The 24,694-nt window shown below is 59.8% G+C and overlaps 1 protein-coding gene and 1 long non-coding RNA gene across 4 annotated transcripts in view; one reads left to right on the top strand and one right to left on the bottom strand.

Annotated features, from left to right (window-relative positions):
- The first annotated feature begins 1,985 nt into the window (after positions 1-1,985).
- Positions 1,986-24,694, top strand: part of LOC121078555 (ATP-sensitive inward rectifier potassium channel 12) — a 35,517-nt gene continuing 12,808 nt past the window's right edge. For both annotated transcript variants that reach the window (XM_040574856.1, XM_040574855.1), the window contains exon 1: positions 1,986-3,036. The gene's annotated coding sequence lies outside the window, so the exon portion shown is untranslated. The remainder of the gene's footprint in view (positions 3,037-24,694) is intronic.
- On the bottom strand, positions 3,031-6,608 carry LOC121078556. 2 transcript variants are annotated; one of them, XR_005824635.1, is made up of 3 exons: positions 6,473-6,608; positions 4,569-4,646; positions 3,031-3,160 (listed from the first exon to the last, which is right to left on the bottom strand). It is a non-coding gene; the product is annotated as an uncharacterized LOC121078556 (long non-coding RNA). The 2 variants fall into 2 exon arrangements; XR_005824634.1 differs by lacking the exon at positions 4,569-4,646 and adding an exon at positions 3,983-4,269.

Raw genomic sequence — 24,694 nt, 5'->3', positions numbered from 1 at the left:
AAGGCCAACGTCTTGTTCCCTGCGCTGGGCGTTTTCAGGGAGGAATGGCTCGTCTGCCCTGTGGCTCCTCATGGGGCAGCGCACTAATGACAGCCCCTGGTGGACTGTTCCTTGGGCAGGATGTGGCCCTTGGCTCTGCCGTGCCAACCCAGAGCAGAAGGCCCAGCTCCATGGCCCTGTTCAGGGCCACATCCTGCACTGGGAGCAGCTCCGAGCGCCGCAGGGCTGCCTATGGAGGATCAGGGCATGTTAATAGCGTGGTAACGGCTGTGTTTAATTCGGGTAGGTGACTCCTCTCGTGCACCCAGGCTGCCTGAGCAGAGCCAGCACCCGTACGGATGAGGACGGTGTTGGAAGGCTGCTTTGGGCCATCAGACTGCCAGCCAGAGCCCCAAAATGGCCTTCCTAGGAGCAGCACCTCACTTTGGGGACATCCCACAGCCCCACGGTGCGCTGGCACGGGGTGAGTTGGAGGAGTCTCAGCCTGGCTCTGGGATGGATCCGGCATCCAGGGGCCTTGGGTCCCCTTCAGCTTGTGTTTGGGAGCCTCCCGGCTGCTGCCCTGTGACCCAGTGCCATGGGTAGGACGGGTGACTTAGCATGTTTCTCGAGCCCTGCTGCCCCCCCCCCCCCAAGCCTCTTCCTCCAGGAGCCCTGACACTAATGCAGTGCAAGCGCGGGATTTATGGGCGGCAGCCCTCCAACCCGCCCATCCGTCTTGATTAAATTAGCCCTAATGGCTCTGTGCTGACTCGCTCGCCTCCCCGCGCAGCCGTGGTGCTGGCGCTCCCGGGCGGTGGGATGGGGCTCCCGGGGGAGAGGGGGCTGCAGGGACCCCCCCCAGAGCACGCTGCATCCCTCCCCTCTCTACCCCTCGCTTTAATAGCTCCAAAGCACGTGGCCAAAGCTGGGCTGGCTGTGGGATCAGGCCAGATCCTGACCCCTGGCCTCATCTCTGGCACCTCTCGTGGTGCTGGGTGCTTGTCGTCCTCCGAGCTGGCCCTGAGGGCTGCAGACCCCCCTGAGCATGCCCTGGGGTTTGGGTTTTCCAGCCAGGGATTTCAAAACGTTGGTAAAAAGTCAGTGTTGTGGGGCTGGTGCAAGCAATAGGGTGAGGCTGGGGCAAGACGGCGCGGAGAAGGGGAAGGAGGCAGCATGGCAAGGTCTGACCTTGCCTCGGAGACGTTCTGGAGCTTGGGGGTGTTGGAGAGAGGCAAAAATGGTGCTGGGAAGCACGGTGCTCCATCGGACACGTCTGGGGAGAGATGGGAGATGGGCAGCGGGGGCGAGGAGAGTCACTGCCCAAGGGAGGAAGGGAGCAGCGATCCCAAACCACGGGGGGGAGATGAAGAAGAGGGTGAGGAATGCACGGGAGGATGTGAGGAAGGGAGGTGGGGAGGCAGCCTCTTAACGTGCTGGGGGGCTGTGTGGGTGTTACGTGACCTGCGGGTGTGCCACCAGTTTTTAGGCTGTGGGATGGCTCAGCTGAGTGGTGCTGAGCATCGCTGCTGAGGCTGGAGATCTGCCGGCTGTCGTTTTTAATGAAGCCTGCAAAGCTCCCCCCAGGAGCAGGAGGCAGCCCTGGGATCTCGTGGGTGCCGGAGAGCAGAGGCAAACACAGCAAATATTACAGCCGGGGGCTGGTTTGTGTCTCCTGCTGGCTGGGAGCCAGCCTGGGTTGGGAGCCCACCGTGGGGGAAGAGGCTGCCGGAGCAGGACTTTGCTTCGACCCTCTCCAAAAAGGCCTCGCTTTTATAAGGACAGGGTGACCTGGAGACACCCAAAGCCTCCCAAAGAGCTTAAAATAATGCTCACCACCAAGAAATAAACTTGGACTCCAACCAACCTTAGAAAAAAAAATAAAAATCCCTGCCCGCAATAAAAAGAAGTGGCTTTGCTTCCCCGCCCTCCCCCTGCCCCCTGCTTCTCTTCCCGCAGACCCTGCCCCTAAAAGAGCCGAAACGGGAGCGAAGCCTGCGGGGTGGCCGTGCCCAGCATCGATTTTTCGTGGAAGGAGCCCAGAAAGGGCGGTGATGGAGCACGGGGCCGCGAGCCCCCGGCCGCAGCAGCCGGCACCGGGGAGCTGAGCTGGAGCTGGGGGGAGCATCGCCGCCGGCCGGGGCTCTGCTCAGCCAGGAAAATCAAAGGGAGGAGGAAAATCGAGGTGGAGGAGAGGAAGCGAGGAAGAAGAAGGGCCGAAGGGCTCGGGCGAAGCAGCCATTAGGAAAGTGCTGATGCAGAGGTTCACTTGTGTCTACGGGCAGAGTTGGAGGAGTTGCTGTTCACGGACAAAGGCGGTAGGAGGGAGTGGAGCTTTGTAGAAGCTGGAGCCTGTCTCGCTGGGTGTCTGCGTTTCATTCCCTGTCAAACGGCTGGGGAAAAGCAGGGAAGCGCCGAGCTGCAGCGCTCGCTCAGGATCAGATAGCAAGGAAACCAATAGCAGAGGGAAAAAAAAAAAAAAAAAAAAGAAAAAAGAAACAACAAACCACCGAGCAAGCAAGCAACCCACCCTCCACGCTGAGACTGAAGCAGGCAGGTCCCTGCCAACTACACAGCACGCATCCAGCAGCGAAGAAGTCTTCCCTCCCCGGGCAGGAGCGGAGTTGAGCCCGAAGGATATTTGATGACACTTTTGCAGCGATGGGGCCCCCAGCATCTTCCAGAGCCCATTTGAGGGTGAAGCCTCTGAAAGCGCAGAGGGAGTTTGAAGCTAAATTCACCTGAGTCTGGATCTCTTGGCCGCTGGGATTTATCTATTTTTTTTTTTTTCTCCAGGGAAACCAAACAAAAAAAACGTGTTTTGTTGTTTTTTTTTTTTTTTGGTTTTGTTTTTTTAAGCTCCCTCTTTTTTTTTTTTTTCTTTTGGAAGAAGATCTTAATTTTTTTTTTTTTTCGTGTGGTTGCAATGGAAGGGTTGGGTCTGTGCCTACGAAGCAGCAGCCGAATGCTGGTCCTAGGAGAAACCGGAGCGGATGCGGGGTCCCTCGCCAGCTAACTCCGCAGGACCCGGGGCCGGGGGGCTCGATGCAGTGAGAGGTAAGTGCCTGCTCCCAGGGCGGCAGCGCCACGGCTCCCCCGCTCCTGTAGCTCTGCCTGATCCCAAGTCGGAGGCAAAAACAGCAGTCTCATAGTGAGTCAATCACTTCCACCTATTGCAGCCCTAACGTAGGAATAATACGGGGAAGTTTCACGGCAGCAGCTTCGCTGGTGAAGTTCCTACCCTCGCCCCCCTCCCCGTGTGTGGCCGTGCCCTAAATGCCAGGGTGGGTTCGACTTTGCCAAAAAAAAAAAAAACACGACCAAACCAATGCCTCGGGCCCCCTCCCTGCCCGGCGGGCGAGGATTCCTGCTGCCTTTCGGGGAGCGCTGGTGCCGTGCTCGCCTTGTCAGCCAAAACTTTTGCACGACGTTTTTTTTCGGAGATGCCCGTGCGGGGTTGTGCCCCCGAGCACGCACATGCCCATGCGCGATGCCCGCTCCCGTGAGCCTGGAGAGGGGCGAGCCAGGAGCTGGGGGTGCTTAAAAGCAAACTGCAAAGCGCAGGGAAAAAGCGAAGCGAGCCGCCGCCGACAGCAGCAGCAGCAGCAGCAGCAGCATAATTGCATCACTGTAATAGTATCGGCGCTGAGCGCGAGCCAGGCGAGTAAAATCGTCCAGAAAATGAGCTGTGCTAAAGTGCCTCCAGTTAGCAGCACCTGCACGCCTTCTCTGGGTGCATGAGGCTGTTTGTATTTTTAGCAGGCTCTCTTAATTATAGAGCAAAGCGTGTTAGAGAGAAAATGGTGTGTGCTTAGCAGGATTCATCCCCGGACGGTTTTGCGGTGAATGTGAGCACAACATCACCAAATCGGGGTGGTTCTCCCCCGTACCCTTGTGGTTCTGAGCCACCTGTTTTGCGGCGGTGTCGGCGGACGAGGTCTGGATTTTTGTATTCCTGTTCTTAGAAAGCGTGCCGATGACTTCGTTTGCTAGCGCTGTTCACCTCTGGTGTCGGGAAAGCTCTGGCAGAAATGGCCCGGGCCAGGAATTTTGGGGATGGCTTTTTCCCAGGGGGTTGAGCTGTCCATGGGCATAGGGCCTGTGGCAAGCACTTAGCAGCATTTTGCTCTCAGAAAGTGACCGTGTCGCTGTCCCATGGCCCCCCTGCACCCCAAATCGGAGCAGCCCCAATCGGCAGCATCTGGGGGATCTTGCTGGGGTGGCCCAATGGGGACAGGGAACTTGTGTGCCTCTGGCAGGCACCGAAGGACGGGGATGTTTTACAGCTTGCTGCAAAAAAAAACAGCAACAACTCATTTTGCTCCTGTAGAGCTCCTTCCCCTCATCCCTCTCTCTGTGCTTGGAAAACTTTCCGTGTCCTTTTGTTCTGAACAGCAGGTGAAATTCCCTTTGTGTGAGCACAAAGCCACGAAGCCAGAAAACAATGAAAACAAGGTTAAAAAAATAAAAATAAAAATCCCTGTCGGCTCCTTCCAGGCCTGGAATAACACTGAGCATTCCCATACGCGCCGAAGGAGCTCTGTAAAACACCGGCTGTGCTCGGGCGGGCACCTTAAAGGCCGCTTTACCTCTTGCCTCTGATTTACGACACGCTTTAAAATCCCTCGTTGTCTCTGCTGGGTCTTTACCTGAAAGAGCTGCTTCACCTATGAATTTAAGGTGGATTTTTTCAGAGCCCTGAGGTGACCCCAGCGGGATGGCGGCGGTCCCCAGGCGGTGGCACGGCGCGGGCGCGCTCGGCGATGCTCGGGGCACGGCCGCAGCTCGACGTGAGCTCCCTCCTGGGGGGCAGCGGGGGGGGGGACCCGGCCCCTCTGCAGAGAAACTTCTCAGGAGCTCTCCAGGCAATGGCACCGTGAGCTTAAAACCGGCGTTTTCTTCCCGGTGGGAGTCGGGATTTGGGGTCTAAACGTGCTTGAGCAGCGGGGGAGCCTCAGCCAAGCTCTGCCGGGTAGGAAATAGGATGGGGAAGGTGCTCCGTGAGGATGCTGCCTCTAGAAGGGCCAGGAGGGCTGTCACCGAGGGGGGAGACGGGTCTGGCCCCCTCCCCGCTGTGCTGGGGTGCATGGCACGCAGACACCTTATGTAAGCACCATCCTGCTCCAGCACCGCCGGTGCTGTGCGGCCTCGGGCACCTCCCGTAGCCCCGCTGCTGGTGCTGCCAAGCCTCCTTTTTTGGTGGGGGGGGGGTCCCGTTGGGTGTGGGTGCTGCTGCGTCACCGTGAGGGTAGCAAAAAGTCCCCAGAATTGGTCGGGGGTGGGGTGGGAGCAAGGGCACCAGCAGCAATGGGCATGGGGCTCTGCTGTGATTTCTGCAGGGTTGGTGTGTGCAGCTTTGCCTGGCAGGGGCACAGGGGCTGCAGCCCATTTCTAGTCTCTTCTGCGCCTCTCGGCTTGCGCCCAGCCCATTTTGGGTTCAACACCCAATGGCCATGGCCAGGGCGAGGGCTGGCACTGATGGGGAAGGGAGAAAACGGCCCGGTTTGTGCCTATTCCCTGTGCTGCCGACCCGCTGCGGGAGCTGGGGTTTGTCCCCCGAGCGTGGGGACACCAGCTGGCAAAGGACCTGTGTCCCTGTCCTGGATCACGAGCCCGTCCATCCATCCGCCCCGCGGGCACGCAGCATGCAAACGCGTCCTGCTGCCTGCTGAGAGCACGGGGAGCTGGCCTCGGCCCCGCTGCAGCATCTCAGCTGGGGTGGGAGGGAGAAGGGTGGGATTTGGGGGCTGTAGGGCGCTCGGGGGTCCTGGTGCTGCCCCCACAGCTCTGGCTGGCCGTGTGCCTGTCACCTCGTGGGGACGTGACCCTCTGTCACCGTTCCTCTCGTGCTCCCGGCCCCATCCCCGGTTCCCAGCTCCCTCCCTCGCTCCCAGCTTGCAGCGAGGCAGGGCTGCCGGTGGGCGACGGTTTTTTTTGCAGAGCTCTTTCAGATTCCCCCGTTGGACTTTTGAAGCATCTGGTATCACTATCTCGGCGTCATTATGAATTAATTAACATTAATTCCCTGTTCTGGTATCTCCTATTGCCAGGAGCCTTAGCCTGGGATTATTTTTTTTCCCTCCCCCCAAATGGAAACGGCCAGGTCCAGGCTATGCCTGGTGGAAAGCTGGGGGAAGACACGCGGCTGGGGGACCATGGGGTCCCTTGTCCCTGTCCCCTTCCTTCAGGGCAGGTGGCTTTGGGGCAGGGGAAGGATTTCCTCGTTAGCTCTGGAAAGGCCTGATCCTGCCTCCCTAGCTTGTGCTGGGGGCACCAGGGATGCTGCTCCCTGGGATGCTAATGCCAAGGGTCCTGTCCCCAGGGATGCTGTCCCCAGGGAGGCTATCTGGGGGGTGCTGTCCCCAGGGGTGCTGTCCCCAGGGGCGCAGACTCCAGGTATTCTGTCCCTATGGATGCTGACCCAGGGATGTTAATGCCGAGGAGGCTGACCCCGGGAGGCTGACCCTCTGCAGTTTCAGGGACGGGGACGTACCCATAGCGGGTGGAAGCAGGCTGGGAGTGAGGCCGGGATCCTGTGCCCCCCCAGCTGGTGTTCATCCTGCTCCCTGAGTCACCTGGAGGGTGACAGCACCCAGGAGCCCCAGCCTGGCCACCGGGCTCTGTTCCCATGCTTTCAGCTGCGAGGTCATGGCCAAGGAACACGGGGGGGGGCTCAGTGGGGTGTGGGCGCAGCGCCCACCACCTCCCACCCCACAGCACCACCACCCTTGTGCCCCCCACACATCCCCCTACTGCTGCCCCCTGCCACCACCTTCCACAGGGCCACGGCGACCCCAGGGCCACCCCGAGCCCCCCGCACCCCTCGCAGCACAGGCTGAGGGGCTGGGGATCCCCACGGTGCTCCGCGAGCCTCGGGGACCGAGGTGGGGTGGGGGGGGACACCCCCAGGTGGGCCGGGGGACAGCCCCGGTGTCCTATATCCCCAGAGCCAGCTCGGGCTTACATAACGGCCGTGCTGCAGTCTGCTCTGCTCAGCCGCCACTGCCACCGGCAGAGCTGCGGCGCCGAGCCCATGTCCCCATGTCCCCGTGTCCCCGTGTCCCCGGGGGTTTGCATTTTGGGGACAAGGAGGGGATGCTCCGGGGGCAGATGAGCCCTGGAGGGTGGGCGGCAGCTGGCGGGGGGGTGGTTGGCAGGGCTGCTTTGGGTAGTTTCCTTCCGCCACCCTGGGAACCGAAATCCCTCTGGGGTGGCAGCACCCTGGGGATGGAGGGGATGGGGAGGGGGGCAGAGGAGAGGGTCCTGCCCCGGTCTTAGGTGCAGGGTGTCCGGGTGGGGAGGGTGCACAGGGACCCCACCGACATCTGCGCTCACTTCTCTGCCCTTCTCAGAGAGAAATCCCCCGCTGTGCAAACGGGGAAACTGAGGCAGGGTGCGAGCACAGCCGGGCAGAGCGATGGGACTCCCATGGCAAGGAGGAGCAGGAAGCGGGGTCCTCCTCCGGGTGGGGACACGGGACATCGCCAGCCCCTTGTGCTGGCACCGTGCTGGGCAGCATCTGTGCAGCGAGGTGCAGCTCTGGAGCTTGCCACACGTGCTGTGACCCAGTGGCGTGGGGACAGGAGGCTGGGCAGGGATCACACGCTGGCCACGGCACCCTTCCTGCCCCCAGCTGGCGTCCCCGGGGCCACACGGGGCTCAGGGCACCCGGAGGAAAGGCCTCGGTGCCAGGTCGGGCTGAGCCGTGGTCTGGCCGGGGGCCAGCGCATCATTGGGACTGATGGCAGAGAAATGCACACCTGGGAGCTGCCCTGGGGACAGGAGCCGCAGGTGGCCCCGGTGCTCGTGGTGGCACTCACCCAGTGTCCCCCTCCAGCTCTGTTCCAGCACAACCTGTGGGAGGCAGGAGCAGGATTTGGGCACGCAGGAGGCGTGCAGGGCCTCCCCAGCTCTGTCCTGATGGTGCGGGGTCACCCAGCGCTGCGGGGTCCCTGTCCCACCCCCATGGTTGGGCAGGATGCCACCTCCCATGGCTGACACCCTTGGGGACACCCGGCAGGGCAGCGCAGGGCGTCCCTCTGGGCTGGAAAACCCGAATGTGGCACCAATGCAAAAAATGTGGTGTCACCCAGCAGTGTGCCCCAAGCACCCCGGTGGCCCCTGAGGCCACTGGGGATGCCCCTTGGTGACCGAGCCTGCGTGGTGACCGTCCCCTGCCCCCTTCCCATGCTGAGGCTCAGCCCGTGCCAGCATTTTTTGGGCGGGAGGTGCCCAGGCACCCTCCGGAGCCACCCACCCACCCCGCTGTCCCCTCCCGGCCGCATGGCACAGGGACCCCGCGCCCCGAAGCAGGGGGAACAAGGGCTTCTGTGATCGAATCCCTCCCGCCTGGGCCGGGAAAATCATGGCTTTGTCCTCGCTGCAAAAGGCTCAAAGGCCTTTGGTTCCCTTTTAGGACACGTCTGGAAGTGAGCCACTGAAAGAAATGCCAGGAAAAATAAGCCTTTGGTAGCAGCTACTCTTTTCGTGCCAGTTTTGGCCTTCCCAAATGGAGGTCTCTCATCCTGGGGGGGGCCCCAAAGGGCCCCCCTGGTGCTCAGCGTGCCGGGCTGAGAACGCCCTCCAACTCATCACACCCGGGGGCCAGCTAATCTCCATCTGACAGCGAGTCATCCTTCCCACCGCGCTGCAGGCTGTAATGACAACGTGCTTAAAGGGGCTGATGAATTAAGTGCATCTTATAAATGCATCAAATTCCCGTATAATTACAGCGCGATGGATTATGTGTGGTGCTGAAGGGGAAGCAATTCAGCGAGGCGAAGGAATTACAGTTCAGCGAGGAGAGGCCCCGAAGCGGAGTTGCGCGCAGCTCCGCTCTCGTGGTGCTGTACGGCCAGGGCTGGCGTGGAGCTGCCGTGGAGCGGTGCTGAGCGAGTGCTGGCACCGAGGGCTTGTCCCAGCTGCTGCTAAAGGGTTAAGGGAGGCAGGCTGGCCCCAGCGGGCTCTGGAGGGGGCTGGAGGGGATCATGCTGGGCTGGGCTCAGTCCCCTCTTCTCCTCTTCTCCCCAGGAGGAGAAGACCCTGCTGCCCGCGGGCTGGCAAGGGTCAGCAAGGGCCTGGGGGCTTTGTCTGCTTCTTGTCGTGACACCCTGCTGCTCTGTGCACACACACGGGTGCTCCTGTGTGGTACAGGAGTCAGCAGCTAGTGCTTGGGCACCTGAAAGGTGAGAGACTGATTCTCCTTTCCTTTCCTTTCCTTTCCTTTCCTTCCTTTCCTTTCCTTTCCTTTCCTTTCCTTTCCTTTCCCTTCCCTTCCTTTTCCTTTCCTTTCCTTTCCTTTCCATTCCTTTCCTTTCCTTTCCTTTCCTTTCCTTTCCTTTCCTTTCCTTTCCTTTCCTTTCCTTTCCTTTCCTTTCCTTTCCTTTCCTTTTCCTTTCCTTTTCCTTTCCTTTCCTTTCCTTTTCTCCTTTCCTTTCCTCTTTCCTTTCCTTTCCTTTCCTTTCCTTTCCTTTCCTTTCCTTTCCTTTCCTTTCCTTTCCTTTCCTTTCCTTTCCTTTCCTTTCCTTTCCTTTCCTTTCCTTTCCACACCCCAATTGCCAGAGATTTTCCTCCCCAGGGTGCCCTTTGCAGGGCAGCACCCCCACCCCAGGGGACAGAAAGCACAGGGAGCCACCACCGTGTCACCGACACCCCAAAATACAGAGGCGCAGACCCATAAGAAGCTGAAATGACTTCAGAGGTGACAACCCCTTCATGGGACACGGGGGCACAGATGGGGATTAAGGGGAACCAGGGACCGCTGGTGCCCCACAGAGGGTCATCCACGAGCCCCAAAAACCTATCGCTCCCCAAAACCTCCTGTCCCCAGAGGGTCCCATCCTCTGGATGGCTCATGCATGGGGGGGCACGAGCCCCGTGCCCCCTGCCCCCTTCTCCCCCTCGCTGCGGCTGGAGCAAAGGCTTTTGTGCAACGAGCTGTCGTCTTTCTCCTCGTTAATTGCATGGAGCGGTGCCACCACCGGACAAGCAGGCAGTGTTGTCCCGGGCTCTAATAAGGGCCGGGAGAAAGCCAGGCGCTGGACGCGGCGCGGCGGCATGCATGCGGGAAGGAGAGGGGACGTGTCGGGGCAGGGGGGGGTGCTCCACGCACCCACGTTGAGGCACCCGTGCGTGGACACCCTTCACAACCCCCCCTAAAACCCCGCGAGCATCGCTGACCATCCCACCACCACCCTCCTCCTCCTCCTCGCCGGCAGGGCCGTGGGACTCCTGCCTTCGCTCTTGCAATTGCGCCTCTTCGCTAATTAGCACAATCTGGCAAGGCGCACCGCTCTCCCAGTCATTAATTATTATTAATTATTTGTTATGCAAATAAAGTTGAAGAGCGCGGCGCTGGAGGCAGCACAAATGAAAACAGCCCCGGCTCTGGTTTATGTAACCGCTGCTGGGTGGGCACCGCGAGGCCCCCCCCCCGGGATTTGGGGACACGTCGGTGGCATCGGCGGCGATGGGCGCTGCTGGGCCGGTGCTGGAGGGGATGGCAGGGGTGCCTTGTGCAGGCTGCAACGGGGAAATTGGTGATTTTTGGGGGTCTGGGGGCGAGGGGAGATGGGGCACCCAAAGGTCGAGGGTGAAATGTGTCAGCTGAGACGGGTGCTGCAGGCGGAGGGGGACAAGGTGACGGCTGGGGTGGGCTTTGTGGCACCCAAAGGGTCCTGTCCCAGCCCTGCGGTCTGTCCTTGAGGACACTGTTTGGGGAAAAAAAACGGATGTTTTTAGCAAATTGTGTCCTGTCCCAGCTGGGGGGTGGCCGCGCTGCCTGGCCACCTGAGCCCCAGGGTGTCATTTTGGGGCTGCCACTGCCACATCCCAGTGTCACAGAGCGACACCGCGGGTGGCCTCGGGGCACTGTGCCGCAGGGACACGGGCTGGCGGTGACGGGGCCCCCACCCAACGCCTGCCTGAGCAATTGCAAAGGGAACCAAGAAAAATTGGAAATTAAAGAGAGGAAAGAATTAATAAGGATCCTGGCTCAACCACAATGGCTTTGTTTCAGGAGAGCTGATACCACACGCTCTCTAATGCCAGTCCTCAGAGGCCTTCGGAAAGAAGTGGGGTTTGGGCGATGCTCAGGAGCGTTTTTGGTGGATGTGAGTGCGTTTTAGAGCTCTGCTTGGTTTCTGCCCCAGCCGGTGCCATCCCCTGCACCCGGCTCTGCAGGTTCCAGCCAGGCTCTGCCGCGCCACAGCGCATCAGACACCGCCGTAACGCAGCAGCCCAGCGGAGCGGAGATTTTGGGGGGATAAATGCATTTCTGCACAGCCATTCCCCTCCCGCTGGGCGCTGCTTTGGCAATAGGGCCGTGCCTGAAATGCTGGGGGCTGCTCTGTCTCTGTTTAGTTAGGAGATGACCATATAGTGGCTGTAAAGTACCCCGACACGCTGAGCCCGACCTACGTGCTTATAAAACTGATAGAAAGCTGTCTTGTGCCATACATGCAGTGTCCGTGTGGGTTGCCTTTATGTCCCTCCCCAGCCCCCCATGTTGTTTGCTTTTTCACACTTACTAGATCCCCAGGAATCACCCCATAAGCCTTGTTGATAGAAATTCTGTATTTCCTCCATCCTGGGCTGCTTGTCCTGGATATTTCCTTAGGGGGGGATTCAAAGCAGGGCAGGGAGAGGCTTTGCCCAAGCTCTGCTCTGCACCGTGACCAACATCCCAGCAGTGCTGGGGGCTTGCAGAGGTTCCCTGCCTGCCGTGGCAGCTGTCCTGGCACTCGTGCGTGCTCCAGCACAGCTCCGCACGGCCGCATCCTGCGCCCGGCCCGGCGGCCGCGCGGGGCTGGAGCCAGCTGCTTGTTTCTAATAAAACACATCTCCTGCCGTGAGCCATGCTCATCCTCGCCTGCTCCAGATGATGGTGGTGAGGCTGCTGCCGCGGGACACCTCGCCGGGCAGACCTCCTGCCGGAGGCAGAAAGCGGCTGAAGGTGAAAGGACCAAGCTGCAGCTCTGCGCACGCTGAGCATCACCAGAGCAATGGGACTGCAAAGGGTGCCCAGGGCCCCGTGGCTGTGCCTCACCAGGGCTGCCGAAACACCTCGTGCTCCGGTGAAACGAGGATGCTCTTTGCCTCGAGCCAAAAGCTCGTGCCCGTGAGCGGGGCCGGGGGCTAGGACGCGGCAGCGGAGCACAGCAGGAAGGAAGCGCTCGGCGAGGACACAGCCAGCACTGCATGCACGTACTTACATATGTGCTATTTTCAGCTTGACGGGGAGCAGGCCAAGTTCTCCAACAGATTGAGTTTGGATCTGAAATCCTCCTCTCCTCCTCCCCCCTGCCCAGCACCCACTGCTTGCAGGCACGGGGAGTCCAAGTGCGTGCCGGGCACCCCGCTACGGGCCATTTGCTCATTGTTCCTGCCAGGAGCTCTCCTAGTGCTGCTGCTGCCCAAGCCCCACGTTGCAGCAAGAATGATGGATCTGACTCTGTTGGGAGCAGCAGCTCCTGCTTGCCCCCTTCCCACCTCGGGCTGGTCCAGGCGGCAGCACCAGCATCCCCCCAGACATGTCCCTGCTCCAACAGGGACATGCGTCTCCACTTGTCTTTGCCTTTGCACATTCGTGCACGCTGCCACCTGCTTGCTCCTTGCCTTTTCCCAAGCAGAAAACATCCCTCCTTCCTCCTCTCCCCAAATCCCCCCTTCTGCCACCCCCTCTCTCCCCTGGTACTGCGACCCCTCCAGAAGTGCAGCTGTTTTCGCAGCCGTGTCCTTGCCCTGCTTGAAATGCAGGAAGAAATCCATGTGCAACTTACTGTCTCGGCACCCTGTAATCATTTTGTCAGCCGAAAAGCACTTTTGTCAAACCCCCACAGGCAAACCGGGAGGGGACGGGCTGGGGAGAGGCACCTGACACCAGCCTGTGCTTCTCTTCCCCATTTTTAATCCTGGGTTTTGCTTTACGGGTGGGACAAGAACTGGGTTTTCCTCTCCTTTCCCTTCCTGGGTGCTTCGGCAACTGTCCGGGTGGAGGCAAAAGAATAAGGCAAACGTGGCAGAATAGCAGCGAGGCTGGAGAAAATGCGTCGCCGTCGGCTGGGTTCGCTTGACAAAGTGCAATTACACAACGGGAGGAGAAAGCTGTCCGGCTCAGCGGAGACTTTGGGGAGTTTCCAGCAGGGACTAATGGAGCCCCAGGCTCAGCCACCTGGAATGGCCCCAAAGTGTCCCCATCCCCTGTTGGATGCTGTGGGGCATGAAACGTCCCCTCTCCGTCCCCCCCGTGAGCTGTTCTGGGGGCTCTTTTCAGCAGCAGGTCCATGGGATCCTTCTGCTCCATCCCAAAAACACACAAACCAGACGGCAGCAGGGGCCTGGGGATGGTGTGCTTTAAGGGCTTCTCCGGGGGCTGCATCCTGCCCCCGGCCCCAAGCGCCCGGAGAACATACCTGCCATCAGCAGCCAGGCTCTCTGCGCTTATTTTATTTTATTTTATTTTATTTTGGCTGGTGCTTGCCTGAGCATCTGCAGGGGCTGCCCTTGCCAGCCTGCATCATGTGAGCCCCATGGGGAGCTTGCAGAGAGCCGCTCCTTTCTCCCCAACCTTTCCGCTAACGAGGAAGCGAGCGCCTGGGCTGGCTGCGGCGCTGGGAGCTCAGAGCTGCCCGCACCGTGGTTGCATCCTGCTCACGTCCTTCCCCTGCCCTTAGTGGTGCTGAGGGGGGCAAGGAGGCAGGGCAGGGCGCTGTGTCCTGCGGGGAGCAAGGTGCTGCCTGGAAATCTTGTGCCCGGGTGGGGAGCTTCGGCTGGAAGATCGATCAGCCATAACGCAAAGCAGTCGTTGACTAACAAACCAGCAATCGATAGCTCAGGGTGGCCAGCACACAGCACCTGCCCCAGTGTTTGCATTTCACCGCCTTGTTTTCCTCTGGCTTTAGCATTTTTTCGGGTTACAGCCCCACCACACTCCGAGGCAGGATTTGTTACGGGCTCGAGCACCGCTGCTCACATAAAGCAGGGCTCGGATGCAGAAAGACACCCAGAAGCCCACTTGCAAATCCTGCTCGCCTAATTAGGGTACCAGGAAAGACTCATCCATCCTTGCGTGTCCAGCTTGTCCTCATCTGCCCACGTGAAATTTGGGCCATCAACCACTCACAGGCAGCGTCGCAGCACGGCGCTCCCGTCCGGAGACAGGTCTTTAAATCATCTGCAAGCACCGGGGAAATTGCAGACAGCTCGAGAGGAGAAAATGAAAAGGCGAAACATCGTTCCTGGAGTTTTCGCCCTGAATTATTTGCTCAGCTTTAATAATAAGTTACACACAAGCAAAGCTGAGGCGGCTCTCGCTGACTTGCTGGAGGAAAACCTGCCAAGGGGATGCTGCGGAGCAGCACCCAGCTCCGCTAGAGAGCCTTTGGGGATGGGGACCGATGTGCTCCGGGGAGGATGGGCTGGGGTGAGAGGAGGAAATAAATCCTCTTCAACGTGTTTTGGTTGCTCAGCTGCGGTAACCTGAAACGGGGAGGATGCAGGAGCTGGGGTTGAAGCTTTTCATTCATTTTTCTGGAGGTGGAGGGGAAAAAGCGGCTGCGGGGCCGGTCCCACTCGCTCTGCTCTCTGCTGGCCCCGGTGCTTGGGGCAGCAGCAGGGAAAGCTCTGGGCTGCCTCTCCTGCGCTATTCCAGGCTGGTTTGACTAAATCAAGCTTGTTTAGGATGAATCACTCCAGCACTGCCGGTTGTGACCTGCTGGCCACTCTGCTTGCTGAGCGTCTGCAATTCCCCGTTTATTGGGAAAAATGAGAAGTTGCTTTTTCTGCCTTTTTCTCCAGGACTGCAGATTGCAAATAATGATAGCCTTAAACACGGGCTATTTCACAGCCTGCTGGTACTTTGGGTTGGGATCGCTGTGTGTTTGGGGCCGGTGACACCATGAGCCAGGCCAGCCCTGCGTTGGCACGGTCCATCGGGCGCATTAATTTAACTCTTCCCGTTCCCTTTGCCTTTTTAACGAAGCGGAGTGGCTGAGGTTTTGCCGTGCACCACACGTTACATGCTGCCCACCCTGCCCAGGGCTCTGGGTCTGTGCTGCTCACAGGAAGGCGATGGCTGGGCTGGATTCTGCTTACTTGCACTGTGAAGGATCCCATTTTTTTCATGTCCTGGTGTCTGTTTGCTGTTTTTCCTCCCGGTTCCTTGCCACGGGGTTATTTATGGCTTTTGCTCCCTGTCCTCCTCTCCCTCCAGCCTCCCCAGGAGCCTCCTCCCTGTGCTTTGGGGAGGCAGGTAGCTCGCTCCCAGCAAAGGAGGCTGTCAGCACTTTGCCCGAGGGTGTTCGAACCTCCCCGGCACAGGTAGAAAACTTCCTGAAGGAACAGCTTGCCGTGGATATATTGCTGAGCTGGACGAATTGGTTGGTTTTGGGGGAGCAACAGTGACAGCACCGTGATGATCTGCCCCGCTTGCTTCCAGATGCTTGAGCAACTCAAAAATGATTCACGAGGAGAACCTAAACTGCTGATTCTTTATTCTCTGGACTGGATTGGGACCTGATTTTGGAGTTTCTGGCAGTAGCCAAGTATCATTTTCCACCAGCTCCTTCCCCAGATGACTGATGAGAGCCCCCGAGGGTCTGGGCGCATGGTGCATGAAGCCAGGGAGGTGTCCGGGAGCCTGGAGCACGGCTTTGCATCTGCTTGGCTGCTGGCAGGACTGAGCAACCTTTCCCCCAAAACTGGAAGCGTGTTTTTAAAGAAAGAAAGTAAAAACAACAACAAAAGTCAGTAGCTGCGATGCCATCTGTGTCTGCAGCATCGCACGGCGGGGGGAGCAGCCCGAGCAGGCTGCCGTGCTCACAGCCCTCCGAGCACCTAGGCGGAGTGCTAAAATGGGTGCCACGAGCCTTCCTCCCCCCTTCCTCATCCTCGGGGAGGAACGTCCTGCTTCTCCTGGGAACGGTGTATCTTCTGGGCATCTCTTTCTTTGGAAGCTTTGATTTCTTTTCCAACTGTGGCTCTCCAGCCCTAGCAGCATGTCTTGGATATTTTTCTCCCCGCGGTCCCCCTCCCGCTGGTCCCGGTGGGGAGAGGCTGGTCGGAAATCTGTCCCGCAGCCCTGGCCGGAGGGGACGGAGGGCTGGGGGCAGCAGGTTGCCAGTTCATTTGTTTTCCTTGGTGGGGTTTCAAAAAGCGATGGGCCGATGGGTTTTGAGTCTCAGGGGGGCAATTTCCCTGGCAGCATCCAAGTTGTGTCACCTCTCCGCTTGGCTCTGTGACGACAGTGTTGATTTGAATTCTTCCAACTTAAGACTGATTTAAATGATGGTGAAGTTGGGGGGTGGCATGTGGGAGTAGAGCACTGAGCGCTATTCTTTTTCGGTTGTCATATGCCTCCATAAAGACTTCTGCCTTGGGGATTTGCATAGATCCGTGGTCCAGATTGCGCTGCAAAACCCACCGGTGGTCGGCAAAGCTATGGCAACGGCTCTGCGGTGGCTCCTGAATCGTGCCGAGCCGCGAAGTTGGAGGGTGTTTGCAAGTCTCGTGCCATGGCTGTTTCTCTTTTGTCGGAGGTTTGGGGGGCAGCCGGGAGCCCGCTCCCCGGTTTTGGCCCACAGCATCCCCTGCACCCCTCGCTCTGCATCCCTGTCCCCTTGGAGAAAGCCTGGCGCTTGAGGCCGCTCGGCTGTGACAGAGAGGCGGTGAGGTCAGGGAGAAGCCAATTCTCCCAGCTTTTGTGAAAAATCAGTGTTTGGGTGATGACCTCATGGAGAGGAGGCTGCAGAGCGAGCCGCTCTGCTAGCAGCGAAACCGCAGGAGGCAGCGGGGGGAGATCTTGCAAATGTCCCAGCCACGAGCAAAGCTTAATTCGGTGGTTGTAATTGCTGAGGACACGCACATCTGTAGGAAAGCAGGCTCCCTTCCTTGCAGTGCTCCCAGAAGGGCTTGTTTGTTTAATTTTATCTCGCAGAGAAAATTATAAAAGGAAAAAAAAAAAAAAAAAAAAAAACAACCAACCAGCCACCCTGTGGTTTTGCTCAGCTGCAGCACGAAACGCCCCAGCGGATCCTGGAGAGCGGCGGGGACCGAGGCCCTCGCCTGACGCAGGTATTTCTGTCGGGGAACGGGGTGCCCGGTGTGCCAGCAGCACGGGGTGCACCCGGTGCGGGATGTCCCCGCTCCTGCTGGGACCCGCTGCCCGCCCGCAGGGTGCTGGGTGCCGAGGAGCTGCCCGTGGCCGTCCTCAAACCTGCAGAAATCCCGACGTCACACTCGTCCCCCCGCTCTGAAGGCACCGTGGGGCATCCCCTGTCCCCCTGTGCTGCTCCAAACCCACTGCCCGGAGCACTGCAGCTGTGTAAGAGGGACATCTGCACCCTGTGGGGGTCTGGAGCAGGATGGGGGTCTCACCAGCCTGATGGGTGCCAGCAATGTGCTTTCTGGTGGAGAGTGAGTGGGCAAGGTGGCATTTTGGGGCAGAACGTGGAGATATTTCTGATGGTTGGTGCTTTGCAAGCTGTCATTTAAACCCTGCCACGGTCCTGGCTGGGCAGTGCTGGCGTGGCTGGGTAACGTGGGAACGCCTGTGCTCTGGTTTCAACTCATTTTCTTTGCTGTCATTAGCTTGAATTTTCAAGGGAGCTTGCGCTCGGCATCAGATGATGACATCCTTTAATTTAGCAAATGCAAAAATGGGACCTTTTCCAACTGGCATGATTAGAAGAGTCCTGCTCCTCTCCCACCCACGGTGCACGGTGCCGGCTGCGCAGCGCCCCGCTCCCCTTGCCGGCGCTGGGGCTGAGACCTGCCCCACTCATCACACCCATGTGCCACCCGTCCTCACCGCCCCTGCCCGCTCTCCTGGCTGATAAACAGCACAGGGGGGGGCTGGATATGGGATGGGAGCTCACCGGGGGGGTGAGAGGGCCGGGTCCCCCACCACTACCTCCCGGCACCCTCCACAATCCCATCCCCAGCCCTAACGCCCCTTTGCCCTGCCAAGGGCCTTCTCCGCCAGCGGGTTTGCGTAGAACGGTGCGTGTCCCCCCTAAGCTGCTTAATGAGGGTTAAGAGGCTAACGAGCTTATTACCAGCAATTATTTTCATAGCCCTGCAGGTGTCCCTGAGAACAGCAGGGCCCCACGGCCGCAGCATCCTGCTGCCATCGCCGCCAGCCGGCCCGGGGTGCTGCGAGCTTTTCGGAGCTCAGCCGGCCGCCGGAGATGAAGCGGTGGAAATATGACCTTTTAATACATTTTTTTTTTTTTTTTTAACAAAAGTCCAGGCCGTAGCTTTGATAGGAGGGTGGAAGCGGGGTGCAGCCCCGTGGAAACCTCCCCCGCCCCGGTCCCTCTTGCTGTGCCTTCGGAGCAGCTCTGCAGCATCCCTGCGCTCGGGCGGTCGCCTGGAGACAGCGCGGCGGGTTGCCACAGCGACGGAGCCTTTGCTCAGCATCCCTCCGACTCCGCCGGCTTGGCCCAAGTTGGGCGAGAGAAAAACACCCCGGGGAGGGGACCCCGCCAGCAGCGGGGCTGGGGAAACTGAGGCACGGCCGGTGGAGGCAGCGAGGTGACCGAGGACGTTTTGGAAGCTGCCAGGGGCTGAAATGAGGGAAGAAACGGTGGAAAAGGGGATGGTGGAGGGCTGGGGGTACCCACAGGTGTTGGGGGGGGGGGGGTAGAACCTTTTTGGGACACATGCTGGTGCAGCATCTCTGCCTGAGTCCTCCAAGCAGCAGCATTCAAGTCACCGTGGCAATGTCAGCTGTGCTCGGGCTGTCACCAGCCCCGATACCCAACGTGTTCTGGGATGGGACGGACGGGGTGTGTGCACCCCAGCAGCTGTGCACACGCAGGATTTGGCCAACCTGATCCCAGCTGAAAATCTGGGTTCCCCCACTCCAAACCAACCAGAATGCCATGAGCACTGGGGGACCAGTGGGGTCACAGTGGCGGCACAACTCTGGGGACCTCCTGCGGCGAGGGAGAGGAGGATGAAGGCTTTTGGGGCAACACCAGTCCCAGTACCCATGCCAGAGGTCCCCCCACCCCACCAAGCCTCTAATTATAAACGACAGAAGTGGAGGGCGAGTTGGGGTTACGTAACTTCGGCGTTTGGAAAATTCTTTCTGCTCCCTTATCGGCTTTATAAATACCTCCAGCTCGGCCCGGCCAGGCTGGGGGGAGGTGGTGACACGGGCTGCAGCCAGTCCCAGGCCGTGCCTCAGTTTCCCCTTCCCTATGGACAAGAGCATCCCTGCTCCACCCTGCTGCTCTGCTAGCAGAGGGCTCCTTGTTGTCGGTGTGAGCACTGGGGGGGAGCGTTTTTTTCTCACCCCCAGCAGCAAAGCAGGCTGATTTTTCTTCCATCCCTGGGGAAAGGCTTGAAGATGCTTTTTGGGCCATGCCCATCATCAGACCGCAGGCTCAGAGAACCAAGGTCCTGCCTGCGGCCACCACCTGCCTTGCCCCTGTCTGGTGCCACATCCCCCGGATCTGAATTTGTTGCACCCTCCAGGCTGCTCCTTCACATCCCCCAACCCCTTGGGCTGGGTCCACGCTATGCATTAACCGGTATTGGCTCAGCACCCCCATGTCCTGCCCCCCCCCAACCCCCTGGCACGGCCCAACCAGGGCAGGCTGAGCCCCGAATATCACTGGCACCCACCGCGGGAGTTCGGGGCCCCGCGCTCACGTGCGCCTGCATTTAGGCTGCTCACAAAGTTACCTCCCCGGGGGCTGTTGGAGGGCGGCTGGGGCCGCGTCGATACGAGCCCATGCACGCAGCACAGGGCAGTGTTGTGTAACTGCACGTGGCTGCTCGCCGGGGGCACCTCTCCCCATCCCACCGGGCTGCCCCCTGCCCCAGCGCCAGGCTCCTGCCCTCCGTGCCCACCCGATGCCACTGTGGCCACCCCGCCGTGCTGGGGTGCTGTGCGACATCCAGGTCTGCATCTCCAAAAGGTGTTGGGAAGCATGACCAGGGCCTCAGGGTTAGGTAGCCAGGAGCGTGCTGTTGTCTTTGCCCCACAGATCTTCCCGTTCTGGTTTTTGGTTGCTGGGGGAATGATGCCTTGCGTCTCACAGAGCCGTGCATGCACGCACAGTGGTGTGTGGGCTCACAACACCGAGCTTTGCACTTGCCCTGTTTGTTGTGGGGTCGCCCAGGAGCACACATGGAAGTTGTTTTTATAGGGCTGGCCAAAAAGAAAGTATTCCTGGCTTCTACTTCAGCGCTTTTCTGATCCTGCAGAGTGCACCTGTGCGAGCCACCCGAATACTGACCTGGGCTGTGCAAACGGGCAGAGGAGCAAAGCAGCTGGGTGTGCGCCGAGCCTCGCTGGCTTAAAAATGACATTTTAAATGCCCCAGTCTCTCTGCTCGCCCTGTCTGCAGCTGCAGGCCCCTTAACCAAGCGATGCACGGGAGCGCCCGAGGCTGGGGCACAGAAATAATGAGAATGGAGTTATTTTAGGGACTTCTACATCTGCCTTTGTAGCGATCCCCGTTTGAGCAGGGCTTCCCAAACGAGGCGGGTGCCTGAGCTTGCGTGGTCCCAGCCTGGCAGATGCCAAAATTGGGCAGGGATTTGATGTCTTGCTGCCGGGCCCCTGGGGCTGGTACCCACAGGCAGGGAACGAGGGGGATTAATGGAGCTGCTGATCCCTGATGGTGCGGGGGGCCGGGGAGCAGCGAGCCCCCCTGGCATTACACAACTCCTGCACTAAATCTTCCCTGCATCAGATAAAGATGTTGTCTTGTGCCCCAGATACGCTGTCCAGTTGGATATTGGGGTTTTGGGGTTGTTTCTGCAGTCTGGGGGTGCTTGGCTGCCCAGTGATGGAACAGTGGGCTGGGGAGTCCAGAAACCCAGCGCTCCCCAGCCCAGCATCTTGCCAGGTATCCCCAGGAAGGAAACTCCTCCGATGGGGAATGGCACCCTTATAGGGAGCCCTGGGAGGATGTGAAGGGCAGGGAAACTCTTGGAGTGGGCAGAGCCCTGAGCCGGGGGAAGGATGGGAGCAGCAAAGCTGTGCAAAGGCCCCTTTCGTCTTGGAGATGCCAGGCAATACTGTGCATGCTTATCAGCCCCAACAGAAAAGGAAGGTGGCTTTTCTTCTTCCCCTGGGAAAGGCTTGAAGATGTCTTTTGGATCATGGCTGACATTAAATTGCAAGTTCAAAGAACCAAAGTCCTGCCTTGGGCCACCGCTTGCCTTGCCCCTGCCTGGTGTCCGATCCCCCGTGTTCGAATTTGTTGCATCCTCCAGGCTGCTCCTTCGCCTCCTGAAAACCTCTGCAATCCCTTTCAAGCTGCTCCTCTTCCATTCCCCTGAGACCAGCCATATCCTGAGCACGTTCCCGCTGAAGTATCTCAGCCTTTCCACCGCCAAAGGCTCTCCCTTCTCCACGACCGCCGCTTCGCTCCCTACCATTAGCAATCGCACCGAGGGCGAGCGTCCCCCCTCGCTGCCGCTGGCTCCCCACGGCCGCAGCCAAGGTGCCAGATCCTGGACATGTAGGGAAAAGGAGTGGCTGAAATCTGAGCCTGCAGCAATTAGCCGGGAGCGAGGCGAAGTCCCCGCCGGCCGCAGCGTCGGGCTCAGCATCTGCCTCGTCCCCGGCTCGGCCACTCGCGCTGCCTCCAATGTGGGGTAAGTAGGGCTCAGAGGGCGGCTCTGCCCGAGCGTGGCTTGTCTGTCCCCTGTCCCCATCCTCCTGGGCTCGAGGACTGTGGTTTGGGCTCTGCTGACAACGCGATGCCAAGGGGAAGTGGAAACGCAGCTGCTTCTGGGGTGGAAGTTGCAGTTCTGTCCTGGCATGGCGAAGGAGCTGGGAAATGATTTGGGAGAGTGAGGATGGACTGTGCTTCTAACCAAGAGCTGAGGAATTGCTGGAGCTTGGCTGGAGCGTGAATGGTTGGGTTTGTAAAGCTCAAAAAAACCAGGATGCTTACACGAGAGTGGCGGTGCCTGCTCCGTGGTGGTTCATGGTGCAGCCTTGCTCGCGTCCTCTGCCCCCTTGCTGGAGGGACCCGAATGTCCCCAGCTGTCTCTCGCGTTCATCCTGCTCTTCTCCAGCATGGAAAGGTGCAGATTTCCCAACGGGAAGCTGGTGCTGAGCAGCTCAGCATTGCTCCCTTTGGGGTGATAGCAGCTCCACCTGCTCCAGCTGGCAGCCCCATTGCGCCCAGCCTGGCACCGTGGCAGCTTCCCATGGCACCTTCCCGTGTCACCTTCCCCGGTGCTCCCTGCTCAGGATAAACATTTCCTGGGCGCCGGCTCTGCCCACACATGAGATTTCCCTTGAGCTGGAGACACGGCTCCTGGGGAGGTTTACGTTGGGTGAGAGCATGGGAAAACCCACTTTGGGCTTCCCCTTAATGGGATTTGGGAACGAGACCTCGATGGGAGCCTGGGCTGGGTGAGCCAGGTCCAGGAGGAGGCAGGGTGGGTGAAGGTGGTGGGAGGTGCAGGTCAGTCCTGCTGCAATCTGGGGCTGAAGGGGCTCCAGATCAGTCCCCCTCTGCCTCTAACCCCAAGGTACAGGCAGCATCACTCCGTGTGATGGCTTTTAAAATAGTTCGTGCCCATGGTAACCCGGGTTGATAGTGCCAGAGGCTCCTGCGCCACCCTGGGATGCTGCAGAGCACTGGCCGGGCTCTTCCCGCGGTGCAGGAGCCACCAGCACTGCAGCCTATCTCCTGCTCGGTGATAAAATCCGCTGGAAGACATTTGCCCTTTTGGTCCTGCTTTTCCCTGTCTTCCCACGGTGCTTTTTAGCAGCCGAGCCATCCCCCCCCTGAGCCGGGGCAGGGCCGGGGTCACTGCCGTCCCCCTGAGCCCCTTGGCATGGGCTGGATGGGAACACGCCAACCCCTGACGGAACCCACGTCACCGTCGTGTCCCCAGGCAGTGACAGGAACGTGGCCGGATGATTTCATCTCCGCCACCATCTGCCCCCAGTCCCAGCGCCCTTGGTTTGGGGCAGGGGCTGGCTCACACGGGGCCGTGGCAAGGAGCCGGGCACGTATCGGGGTTTGGGGACAGGGGCACGCGCTGGGCACGTGGGAGGGACTGGGGCCACGTGGCGGAGGGGAGCGGATGGGGCGGGCGCAGGGACACCCCAAGGTCACCCATCCGAAAACACCCTCTGGTGTCCAGGGATGGGGCTTTTTGGGAAGCTGGAACCCGGCGTGCTTGGGGACCTGCACATCCCTCCAGGCCCCCGAGCACCCCGGCATGGCTTGGCTGGATGCTAACGCATTTCAAAGCCCCAGGCTTCTTCCATCCATGAATCCCTCCAAAGGGGCTCCTATCTTCCCCCCAAAACCCTACTGAACCCGTAACCAGCTGCCTTCCTCCGCCACCACCATCCCAGCCCCGGGGGCTCTGGGGACACCCCTAGAGTGCTACCACTGCAGGACATGGGGACAGGGAACAGGACACATGGCCCCGCCTGGCTCCTCGCTGCCTGGATCAGATGTCTGACACGGCTGAGCCCATTTTGCAGGACAAATCCTACGGGATATGGGAGCGGAGTGGGACGGGGGGCTCGGCGGTCATGAGCAGGCTGGGAAACCTCCCCTCCCCCTGGCTAAATCCCTTCCCCAGCACAGGACAGTAGGTTACGGGACTCGAGCAGAGGTTGGATTTAAGGAGATTACAACTTCTCCCCCAGGATAATCTAGAAATTCAATTAAAACTCTCTGTCTCTCTCCCGGGCTGCAGCAGGGCCACGGGGCACCCTGCACCCCGCAGCCATGGCCGGGGAGCGCTGGGGAGACCCCCCCGGGCTCGAGCCAGGTAAGGGCTGACCCTCACCCCATGGCGTGGTCGTGCCCCCCTGCCCATGGCTCTGCCCCTCCCTGGGGGATTTGCTGTGGGGATTAACCCCAGGGTTTGGGGGCTGAGGGCTGTGGGACCCCAGGGATTTGGGTGCAGGTTCTGCAGGATTAAGGGCTGGCTGGCTGCATCCCATGGGGTTTTGGGTGTCCCTTAGTGCTGACTGACCCTGCCAAAGCCTTCGGGCCCCCCCTTGCCCTCATCCTCACCCCCCCGCCGTGTCCCTCCCCGTCCAGCTGTGCGGATGTGAGCAGACAGACAAACAGCCGGAATATCCCAGGTGATGGGATTCCAGACCCAGCGGGGTGGCTGCAAGCTGAGGGGGGACCACGGGTGCTGTGGTGCTTCCTGACCCCCCTGTGCTGCAGTGGGGCAGAGGGAACATCCCTAGGAACAACAGGGGGGGCAAAGGGGTGGAAGTGCACCCCCAGGGCCCCACACTATAGGTATCGGTGCTGCCAGCACTGGGGCCAAGGTGGCTGAATGGGGATGCTTGGTGCCCCCATCACATGGTGGAGGTGGGGAGACCTTCCCCAGGGTCCCCACTAACCCAGAGCACATTTAGCAGGACTTTGAGGGTGCTTAATTGCAAACCCGTCCCCTGCAGAGGCCACCCGGCTCCTGCACTCTGCGTGTCCCCTTTTCTCCTCCGTGCCTGCGGTGGCATCGCGCACAGACCAGGCTGGTCGGGGATGAGCTAGAGCCTCTCTGCTCTGAATCCACCTGTCCCCGTGCCTCAGTTTCCCTCCTGTGTGCACCACCGATGCTCACAGACAGCGACGTCTCGGCTGCTCACTGTCACTAGTGGGGTGTGCGGGAGCCGTGTGGCGAGGTGCCTGCCCGTGGTGCTTTTTCACCCGCGTGTCCCTGCTAAAATCAAGCAGTTTTTTTCTCATTATGAATGCACTGT

The sequence above is a fragment of the Cygnus olor genome, chromosome 15 (assembly GCF_009769625.2).
Source record: "Cygnus olor isolate bCygOlo1 chromosome 15, bCygOlo1.pri.v2, whole genome shotgun sequence".
Classification (NCBI taxonomy): domain Eukaryota; kingdom Metazoa; phylum Chordata; class Aves; order Anseriformes; family Anatidae; genus Cygnus; species Cygnus olor.
This window is presented reverse-complemented; position numbering and strand designations above follow the sequence as displayed.